General features: G+C 38.3%; 1 pseudogene; it reads left to right on the plus strand.

Moving 5' to 3' along the window:
* The first annotated feature begins 10,717 nt into the window (after positions 1 to 10,717).
* On the plus strand, positions 10,718 to 11,456 carry LOC149206473 (protein PECTIC ARABINOGALACTAN SYNTHESIS-RELATED pseudogene; annotated as a pseudogene).
* Positions 11,457 to 12,193: the final 737 nt, after the last annotated feature.

Genomic DNA, 12,193 nt, shown 5'->3' on the forward strand with positions numbered 1-12,193 from the left:
TTGTTGGCCGACATTCAGACTTCATCTATAGTCTTAAGGGACATACAACATTGATTTTTGCTCTTCCAGAGTTTTCCAACTTGATTTGTGAAAATAACTGAGGATTTCCCCAGTGGAGTCGCCATTATGTTATCACTCAGGTTGTCCTTCTGGTCGGCATCAAAAGGATACGGCCGAGGTAACCACAGACCAATCTTTGGATTGCAGGTTCTAGCCCACCTGCAATCAGAGAGGGCTCTCTCTTTTTTGATTTAGCTTTGTTGATAATGTTTTAGGCTAGTTATTGAGTTCAAGGGGTTTTGTTTTGTTTTTGGTGGGAAGGATGATGCTTTCAAGTAAAGAGGCAGGGACAGCATAAAAGTTCTAGAACCATTGGGTATGGAGTCAAAGAGTAGGACTGCTGGTGCATTTTCTTGGTCACAAGAGGGAATATGGAGCAAGCTAGTTGCGTATGAAACAATCATTCAAGGTAAAAGGGATGGATTAAAGGCTAAGGAATGAGGGGCAATTTAAGAATCTCTCATTCAGATTAGTAGAAAGAAGACAAATGAGCCCTATCTAGGAGCAGTTAAGAATTCCTAGATAACAGTCATTTATATATGAAAATAGGTCAAACATGAGCCATAACAGAATTCATATTTATGCCTAATTCAAGAGGAAAACATTAAGAAGCCACAGAAACTGAGCATAGAGTGCAACCAAGCAAGTTCTGAGCCAATCCTTTGTTTTGTGACTTGAGCATATGTGAAATCGAAATAACAGAGATAAGGAAAACTTATTGATTCATATAGCAGCACAAGAATTCCACATTCAATTCTTCAAACCATTAGACATAGAGCAGACAGTCGTTCCTCCAAAGATTTTTAGCAATCTTTGATTAAGTAAAACATCTCTAATATCCAGTGCGAGTCTCTAATGAGGATTATCAACCAACCAACCCTTTAAACAATACAGAGGGTCGGTATATATAGGGAAAATTATCAAAAACTAACTTATTACAGCCGACCTAAGCAGGTCTGAAAGAAAATGATTACTTTAACCTAATCTTATCCAAAAATAAATGCATGAAAATATCTTTGGGTTGCGTTGAGGGCAGCTGTCTCAAAATTGAGTTAATGTCTGTCCTGGGTAGCCTGGTGCAGTCCTTCTGTAATAACTGTGATTTGTCCTTTATCTCCACCTCTAACTTGGTTTTGCTGCTGTTTTTTTGGCATTAATGTGCACTAATCCCGACCAGATAGGCTTTTAAATGGCCTTAACTGCTTTGCTGACTTTGATGAAGGTTTTTAACTTTCACCTGATTTGATGTTGTTGAACTGATACTCTCTGCCGCTTCCTGATACTCTTTGGCGCTGATCCTGGAGTCTTTAAAATCTCCTGAATGGTTTAGACTATCCCATCGATCCTTCATGGCAGCTGCTCGGCCTTCTGTTGCTTTAAAAAGTGTGTTTTCCCCTTTCTAAATGCTTCGCGAAGAAAAACGGGTCATTCTGCGCCTTTCGGGCTTGCTTGGGGCTGCGCGTTGAGGGGCTTTCCATTTTGGCCCATTTCCCGTAGCCATGCGCGATTAGGCGCTAATCACGCATGAAAAATTGCCTCATAATCTGGATCCGGGCTTCCTAAACACGATTTTTGGCTTTCGCGCCTTTTTGAGTGATGACATCAACATGACGTCAGTGGGTGGGACCCAGTATGGTGGGTGACGTGGCGGGATGACATCAGCTGATGACATTAGCAGTACAGCGGGTGACGTGGCGGTACACAGTGGCGGTGAGGTGGCAGGGTGACTTGGCAGTGCGGTGGCAGGAGGCCGACGCAGGTTGATGACGTCAGTGATGATGTCACTGGGCAGAGGACGTGGCGCTGACGTCACCAGGGGAGGGCGGTTTGGCGGTTTCGGGCGCACCGCTTTAGCGCCTGGGTGGTTTGGGAGGAGGGGGCTCCGCCACACCCGGGAGGGCGACGCGTGGCGGGAGTACGGCGGGAAAACCGCCGAACTCCCGGACGCTAACCCTTGGCGTGTTGGCGTATGAAAAAGCCCCGCCCACCGTAGATCTTGGGCGGGCCAGATCTAACGGCTGGCAGGACGGTTAAAGCGGGGGACAGTTAGTGACGGGGCCCGCACGTTATTGTGTTTGTTTATTCATACGGTGGGGGGGGGTTTAAACATTAATAAAGTGGGTTTTGGGTTTATATCGAGCGGGGGTAAAATAAAAGTTTAACGTTTAACATAACATTTAAACATTTAACTTTTGGGAATGATTGTGAAGGGTTTAAATGGCTATCAGTTCAACCAGGGGTTTAACTGATTCCGAGGGACAAACGAGGAAAGGTTAAATATAAGTCCCAGATGGACTTAATATTTCCCCAGTTTTTTAGAACATATGGCTATAGTGCCAAGGGGGGGGGTTATTTAATATTTTTTGGGATTTTATATAGTTTTAGTAGTAAATGGGGATGGGGAACAGTTAGGGAGCTATATAGTAGAATCAGGAGTTAATATGATCTGGTAGAGTGGAAATGAAAGGGACCAATGATAAGTCTATGAAGTGGTGACAGACATAGAGATTGTGCAGAAGATGAAAACATGACTTTTACACAAGAAATGTGGCTTCTTTTCATGAAGAAAGTCAAAACTTTGACTTAATGTTTCACAGAAATGAAGTAAGACTAGGACTTGTTGGGCAGATCCCAAGGTCCTTTAGGGGGATGTTAGTAAGATACTTTTAGGGGGAGTGAAGGGAAGTTAGACATGCTTCTAGAATTCTGCCACCAAAACACTGCTTTGCTACCTCTACCACTGATGAGATGAGCTTTCCTTGTCGAGGCCAACACTGAAGGAGATCTTGCTTCTGCAACCCCAGGCTACCTACCCAGCCTAATACATCTAGCATTTTTTGTTACTTTAGGAAGGGTGCACTTAGACTTGCAAACCCTGCTTTACAATTTTTCTTTTTGACTGCCCTCCTATCTAAATCTATCCTTATTTCTTCCAAGGTCCCAAATTAAGTAGTTGGAGTCCTTTGTTTCTCTACCTATCTACAAATCTGCCAAGATTAAGCTGTTTGGACAGATATCAATTCTCTATATTCTAAAACAAGAAATTGAAACCTAGGGAAGCCAAGATTAACTTGTCTGGACTTCCCTTAACCGAACATTCTTCAAAAATGGTTAAGTCATCAAAACTGGAATACAGCAGTGGCATTTGGACTGGCACACTTTCATGGCCTCTTCTTTGGCCTTTTTCTGGAAATATGGAGCATTGCAGGATGCAAAGTATGACATATTTGGTATGTAAAACTGTCAATCATGAAAGATGAACACCTGTTGCAACAGGAGGCTAACAAAAACCACCTATTTCTGTCATCTCTGTCCTCTTTTAATAATAAGAAAATCTGTTTACAACATTGTACCAGTGCAGACTCATACCAGTACGCAGGCTTCTACCTGCAGAAGGCTATGACCTTCTCTCTTTCTCCAACTTCTACTGGAAGGGAGCTACAAACCCCTAGCTCTTGTACTAGTTGATATGTTTACTAGTATGTAGGCACCGACCTACAGAAGGCTACAAACTTCTCTATTCCTCGAGAGACCGCGTTTCATAAATTTTCAGACTAGATACTCCTGGAACACAAGACCATAACCTGAAGGCCACGTTTCATCCAATTTTCATATTGGACCCATCAACAACATTGAAGCTCAAAATCAATCACCACTATAATACAACCATCAAATACATCTGCATCAACTAATCACTGAAACTCAATCATCACTTTCTGAATCAACCACAGCTGAATCAATCAATCCATGAATCTCTGACACAACTAAATCAAACACTTACTGAACCTCTGACACAACTGAATCAAGCATTCATTCAAACTTAATCAAATTCAATCAATCAGCTAGAACAGACAGATCATTGTAACCAATACACAGATCTGAACCCAAAACACTGCATCATCATTCAGAACCAGCTGTAACCTCAAAACCATGCATCAGAGTGTATACACAGCTTGGAAGAGCCGAACCAGCATGTATAGGCAACTTCATCAATGCGAACCAATGTATAGATCTGCAAATACTTACTTATAACTTTGTTGCACTTCCCGACTTCATACATACCCAAATAATCATATATAAAGGATAATACATGCATTAGCAACTAGATTTAGCCCATCAGATCACATAATGATAAGTCATTATGATCCTGATTCATCATCCATCATCACTAAAGTAAATCACAATCAATCTGAACACTGATACCAGAATGTAGTCACCAGAAAATAAGGCAAAACCTATAACTCTGCATCAACAACTAGAACTAACTATAACTTCAAACATCATAGTTCATAAGGTATATGTTACTTCGATGTGTCGAACCTACATGTATACGCGCTTGTACCAAAGTCAACTAGCATATACATATTATAAATATAGTTCATTTCAAGCCTTAAGGTCCTAATCCATCATTAGATCTTATCCTCCATCAACCGCTAAGGATCCTCTATGGTTCAGATCAAGCAGAGCATTATAAACCCATAGCCTGCATACTAGATCTCACACTTCATCAAATATTCAATTCTTGTCTTCCTTGGCCTAATGATCTTCTCCTCCTTATATATTTTTAGTCCTTTCTCAATACCATGGACCAAAACCACTTAGGACCAATACCTTGGATCAAATACCTAGGGTCAATACCTGAAATCAAATACCATGGACCAATACCATGGATCAAAATACCATGGACCAAATACTTTGGACCAAAAACTTAGTTTTCCAAGGTATACGCACTTTTCCTTCTGTAAGAGTGCGTGTGTACATTATATGCTCCTTTTGTTCTGTTAACCTGCATGTATACACATCTTGGTCAAGATGAACCCGCGTATACCTTTCTTTCTTCATTCTGTGTAGTCTGATCAGTAATTCTTTGTTGTTAATCTGCTACACTGTGAACTGTCATTTGAGAGAGTTGCCATTGTACAGTACTTCTGAACTGATTCCTTTGAATTGCCCTGTATTTTGTCACAACTGTTATGCATTCTGTCACATTTGATATCTCTTCTTTAGATTCATCTAGTTACCATATACAAGTGAGTTGTTCTGCTACAACTTGGTTGCCATCAAGTACAACACAAGCATCATAATTTCAACAATCTCCCCCTTTGGACTTGATGGCAACCATGTTGGTGTTGATTACTGCAAGCTGTAGAAACTGTTAGAGATAATAAGCAACACTAAAATACTCTCCCCCTTTGACATCAAAGGCAAAGGGCGGACGAGGATATTCTCCCCCTTTGATATCAAGGGAAAAGGGCTGACCAAAAAGAAGACTTCCATATCTGAACAACTAAATATAAACATTTATCATGCTTCCCCTAAGAACATGCTGAATTTTCTGATTAAACTTCCCCTTTGTACATGCTGAGATGCACTATATCATCCATGCTCTGCCTGAGCACATGCAGAGTCTGCAAATATTTTCCAAAAGAATAACATGACTCTATCACTTGACTATGTGAGTTTGACCTTCCTATCACCAATGACTCATACATACATCAATCTCCCAACCAAGTGGGGATATACCAAATTTGGACTCATTCTCCCAACCAAGTGGGGATATACCAATTGTTTATACATAACAGAAATTACATAAAAAGGACTCATCAAAAGACTACAATAGACAGAGATAAATCATGGGTCTTTATATGCCCTTTACATCAAATGATATACATGACATTTATAATAGAGACCAAATCTCTAAACAAGACCATGATAGTCATCAACAACTATCATAGACCATGTATGATCTGCACCATAAGCATCTGTCAACAACATTCAAACCAGCAACATGTATATGTTCATCATTAGTTCCCAAGATATGACAGTGCAAATATCATCAACCTGTGATAAAGTATGCCACATATAGATATCAACTCATCCTCTTGATCTCATCAAGATCAACTTGCTTCACTTCCTTAGTAAAAGAAGCCTTCTAATCATATGTCATATCTCCAAGTAATAGCACAAAATCATTCACATCATCATCATCAAGTACTGCATGATCTTTCCACAAGAACCTTCAATATATCAACCATGTATCATCACTAGGGAACATCCCACATCTGATAAGCATCAACCATCAACATATTTGAGTATCAACCTATCATCATAAGATAAGAACTCATCATCATTATGTGGTTAAGTAAGCCATGTATTCGAATATCCATGTCTTAAAATAGCTATGTCTTCATGTGACCTGCAATAACACCATTCTCTTGGCCAACCAACAATATGCAACTTAAGTAATCATCCATGTATCCATCATATTGTATATCCATAAAAGAGATAGCAATATGAATCTAGAAAACCATGAGCTCATGGTCATTTGTCAAAATTTCTTGATATCATCAACAAAAACAATCCTCAACCATGTGAGAGGCAAGAACTATAGGAATCCTGCATCATAACTGCACCATATGAACTTTATGCATCTTTGAAGGAATGATGACAGTAGCATAAAGGAAATGAATGGCTCATCATCAAATAATGAAGTTGTCTACTCAAGCTTTGTACTTCTCCTTGTCCTTATGAAGATTACCATGTAAGCAACATATATGTACTGTATACATCATCAAAAACTCATCCACAATTATCCATAAATCTGATCTGAATAACAACTATGTAACCCCAATTAATACAAGTATCATCTGAGATTTCATCATGGGCAACTCATAACCGTCACAAAGTAAGATGTATCAGTTATCCATATAAGCATTATCATCATTGATTAGGTACCAAAGACTTCTAAACATAATTCCAACAATGCTTTATTATAACATGTTCTCCCCCTGAACCTGTTCCACCTGTTCACTGTGAGATCTGATCATTTCATATGTCAGTAAGAAGTATCATCATCAATCAGATATACATCATGTTATCAACAACTTGTGAGGATCAAAAAGACTTCTAAATAACATCCACAGACTGTAGTCATCTATCATCATAGCAGAAAAGATAACTGATAATTGTCTAAATCATATCAAATCAGTTTTTCGCACTGCATTTTTCTCAAACCACATATACGCGATTGTGCAGCTTCAAACTCATCTATATGCGTGAGTTGTCTTCTCGAAAATTGCATATGAGATTTAGAACATTGAAGTTTCACACTTTCAGCTCCCCCTGAGTCTATTATGTCTGTACACTATGTCAAGCCACATTTTTCTGAATGTATTTCCTTCTTCTTCCATATGTTCAAGTGTGATGATTTTTTCTCCTTTTGGTATGGTTCCCGAAATTTCCTCCTACATTCCTTTGCTATATGTCCAAACTTGTTACATGCATAACAACTTACATTTTTCATATTTCTTCTATAGCAGTGAATGGCTTTGTGACCAAACGTATTGCAAAAAAAACAATATCCCTTGAAGTACTTAAAAGCAGATGATCTTTCTATGTGATGGTCTTGAACCATTCTACTTCTGCATCTTGCTACTACATGTCCAAGATTATGACATATAAAACATTCAACATTATTCATTTGAGGAAATAACTGACTATCACTTTCATATTTAGGAGTAAAGGATTTTCTTTGAAGAATTTCTTTCCTTGGTTGTTGATGGAGTTGACCTCTAATCTCCTTGTTGAGCATTTCAGGTTTTACATTAGAGTTCCTTGCCTTAGCTTGTGAGCTAGGTTCACCTTCAACCGATTCATGGAAACCAAGACCATATTTGATGGTAGGAGACCTTTGACTACTAAGAATATCATCCAAAATCTTAGTACTATCTTCAAATTGTAAAAGCTTATCCTTTTCTTCTAATTTACCTTTTAGTATATTTACCTCAACCTGATATTGCTCTTCCTTTTCAAGATATTGCTTCTTCATGATTTCTTCAGCTTTTGTTCCTTCTTCCACTTTTTGCCTTAATTCGAGAACTTCGTTTTCTTGTTCTTCAAGAGCTTGGAGTAGTTTTTCATTCTTCTCATTTGATTTTTCAAGATCTTCTTTTAGAGAGAGGATCTTAGCTTCAAGACTTTCATAGTAACTGGATCTATCTTTTAGTTTCTTGATTGTTGTGCTCCTTTTATTTACTTCATTTCTTAATGATGTCACTTCATCCTATAGCTTTTGACATTGATCTTCCTTTTCCTTGTTTCCTTCCTCTAGTTGAGCTTTTAGATTGGTAGCTTCTTCTTTGAAGGCACATTCCCTTTTGTCCAATAGATCTTGTTGATCTCTAATTTTGTCTGTAAGCCTTTTAAATTCTGCCTCTATTTGATATCTTTCTTTCTCACCCATAAGAGAAAATTCAATTGTTTTGTTATCACTTTCATCATATTCAAATGGATGGAGAAATGTATCACCAGAGGATAACAAATTCATACCTGATAGTTCTTTTGCTTGTTCATCTTCATTCTGAGGTGATTTTGAATCTAAAGAGTTGCTTCCACATAATCCCCAATCAACTCTCCCATTGTCATAGTTCCTTTGAGATCTCTTCTTCTTCTGAGGTGCTTTCTTCTTTAGCTTCTTTCCCATTGTTCTATGGATCTCCTTCAAGCGATCAAGCTTCTACCAAAGGACTTTCTTTGATACCAATTGTTGGAAATAATACTGAAAGGGGGGGTGAATCAATATTAGTTAAGTTAATAATCTTTTTCTTTTCATACTCAAATTTATATATATGCTACTTCCATGTGGGTAACCTGTGTGTACACGAAACTATGTTTAAGGAAACAAGTGTATATCCTGCAAACTAATGATTCAGTTAATTCATCATATGTTGATCTTTAATCTTTGGATCAGTACTTTATTAAACATTAAACAATAACCATATGCAGTTAATAACAGAGTGAACCATCACACATAAGCAACACACATGAACACCAAGATTTAAGGTGGAAACCCAATGTGGGTGAAAACCACCTGTTGCTATCATCTCTGTCTTCTATTAATATTAAGAAAATATGTTTACAACATTGTGCTAGTGCAGACTCATACCAGTACGCAGGCTTCTACCTGCATAAGGCTACAAACTTCTCTCTTTCTCTAGCTTCTATTGGAAGGGAGCTACAACCCCCTAGCTCTTGTACTAGCCGATATGTTTACTAGTACGTAGGCACCGACCTATAGAATTCTACGACCTCCTCTCTTCCTCCAGAGACCACGTTTCATAAATTTTCAGACTGGATACTCCTGGAACACAACACCATAATCTGAAGTCCACATTTCATCCAATTTTCATACTGGACCCATCAACAACATTGAAGCTCAAAATCAATCACCACTGTAATACAACCATCAAATACATCTACATCAACTAATCAGTGAAACTCAATCATCACTTTTTGAATCAACAACAGCTGAATCAATCAATCCATGAATCTCCGACACAATTGAATCAAACACTTACTGAACCCTGACACAGCTAAATCAAGCATTCATTCAAACTTAATCAAATTCAATCAATCAACTGGAATAGACAGATCATTGTAACCAGTACATACATCTGTACCGAAAACACTGCATCATCATTCAGAACCAGCTGTAACCTCAAAACCATGCATCAGAGTGTATACGCAACTTGGAAGAGCCGAACCAGCGTGTATACGCAACTTCATCAAAGCGAACGAGTGTATAGATTTGAAAATAATTACTTATAACTTCGTTTCACTTCCCAACTTCAGACATACCCAGATCATCACATATAAAGGATAATACATGCGTTAGCAACCAGATTTAGCCCATCAAATCACATAATGATAAGTCATTATGATCCTGATCCATCATCCATCATCACTGAAGTAAATCACAATCAATTTGAACATTGTTATCAGAATGCAGTCACCAGAACATAAAGCAAAACCCAGAACTCTACATCGACAACCAGAACTAACTGTAACTTCAAACATCATAGTTCATAAGGTATACGCTACTTCGATGTGTAGAACCTGCGTTTATACACACTTGTACCAAAGTCAACCAATGTATGCATCTTATAAATATAGTTCATTTCAAGCCTTAAGATCCCGATTCATCATTAAATCTTGTCCTCCATCAACCACTAAGGTTCCTCCTTGGTTCAGATCAAGCAGAGCATCACAAACCCATAGCCTGCATACTGGATCTCACACTTTATCAAAGATTCAATTCTTGTCTTCCTTGGCCTAATGATCTTCTCCTCCTTATATATTTTTAGGCCATTCTCAATACCATGGACCAAAACCACTTAGGACCAATACCTTGGATCAAATACCTAGGTTCAATACCTCAGACCAAATACCATGGACCAATACCATGGATCAAAATACCATGGACCAAATACTTTGGAGCAAAAACTTAGTTTTCCAAGGTATATGCACTTTTCCTTCTGTGAGAGTGTGTGTGTACATTATATGCTCCTTTTGTTCTATTAACCTGTGTGTATATGCATCTTGGTCAAGGTGAACCTATGTATAACTTTCTTCCTTCATTATGTGTAGTTTGATCTGTAATTATTTGTTGTTAATCTGCTGCACTATGAACTATCATCTGAGAGAGTTGCCATTGTACAATACTTCTGAACTTATTCCTTTGAACTGCCCTGTATTTTGTCACAACTATCATGCATTATGTGACATCTGATATCTATTCTATAGATTCATCTAGTTACCATATACAAGTGAGTTGTTCTACTACAAGTGGGTTTCCATCAAGTACAACACATGCATCATAATGGCAAGAGCCTCAAGGATGAGGAACCGCACATGAGTGGCACATCCTTACATGACACTAGATCTGTGTTTTGAGAAGGGCATGGTTGGTTTGTCATTATGTTATTTTGTTGGAACAAAAGTTGAAAAGGAAATGATGGTTGCTTACAGACAAAAAGAGTAGCCTCGTCGTTATAAAAATGGTTCCCACTTATGGAAACTAGCATTTTATAAACGAAAAAAGGGTTGATGTCCACTTGAACTAGGTGAAGTTACAGTTATCTTGAAGGAAATGGGGTATCCTAAGGAGACACAAATTTATGTTTCATCTCGACAAGTTTTTGGTGGTCAGAATTGCATGACTCCTCTAAGACATATGTTCCCAAATTTCATTACCAAGGAAGAGTTAATGACAAAGGAGGAACTCGATTCCTTTAGGAAACATGTTACAAGCCTTGTTGCTCTTGATTTCCTTGTCTACTTGAAGTTTGATGCTTTGGTAATGACACATGGTGGGAACTTTGCTAAATTGATAGTTGGATCTTGTAGGTATATGGGACAACATCTGAAATCTATCAAACCTAATAAAGATGTTATGTCAAGGGATTTAGGAGATCCTTTCTTAAGTTGGTCGGAATTTGTGAATGATGTTATAGTTACACATGACTCGGTTTCCAGAGTCAACGTTTTCTACCTATGATATTTGGGAAAATCGTCAAGTCACTGCATATGTAGAGCATGAAACCATGGACCTTTCCTAAGAATGTCAAATCTTATTATGAAAGTGGTTCCTCTTATTTTCAGAAATATAGGCATTTCCAAAGCTTTTGTTAGATTTGTTTTGTTGGGATGGTAGTGGAAGAGTTCATTGAATTTTGGGAACAAGTTCCAATTGGTGCATAATGTCTTTTTTTGTTGCTTCACCTAAATGGATTGTGCTTCTTATTTCAAATTGGAGTAAGTTAACATTAAGAGGTTATTTTCTCTGCCCAATCATGTGTATACCGGGAGTAAGTACCTTGCTTTGGAAGTAATCAAAGTTAGTACCCTTCTCTAAAGGAATGTGTTATTTCATGAGTAAAAAAATCCTTTAAATTGTTTAGTATAATGCAAGCTTCTTGGCAGAAAATTCAGAAAAGGATTAAATAAATTGGAAACTTCTTCTCGATTGCACGTAGAGAAAGCGGGCTCTTCTACTTTCATCAGTTGAAGTATGTTGGGTGTGGTCCCCCCTTTAGGCGATCTGCTAGAAATTGAAATCTTTCTATCCATTCAATCCATAAGACATGTTGCATCCCAACTACCTGCCAAGGAGACCTCATGAGAATGGCACAAGCAGAGTTGGGCGTTGTCGAATCTTGAACGATTTTGACATCCCAAATTTCTCGTACCTCCAAGCGGTGGTGAAATAGGTGCTACAAATGCATCCAAGAGGTGGTGAAAGAGGTGTTTCCAGTGCATCCACGTATACCATTGCTATCATGGGCTCGTCTCTCCA

Source organism: Pinus tabuliformis, chromosome 1_2 (genome assembly GCF_031772625.1).
Source record: "Pinus tabuliformis cultivar Carrire ecotype Pingquan chromosome 1_2, CPIR1, whole genome shotgun sequence".
In the NCBI taxonomy this organism is placed as follows: Eukaryota; Viridiplantae; Streptophyta; class Pinopsida; order Pinales; family Pinaceae; genus Pinus; species Pinus tabuliformis.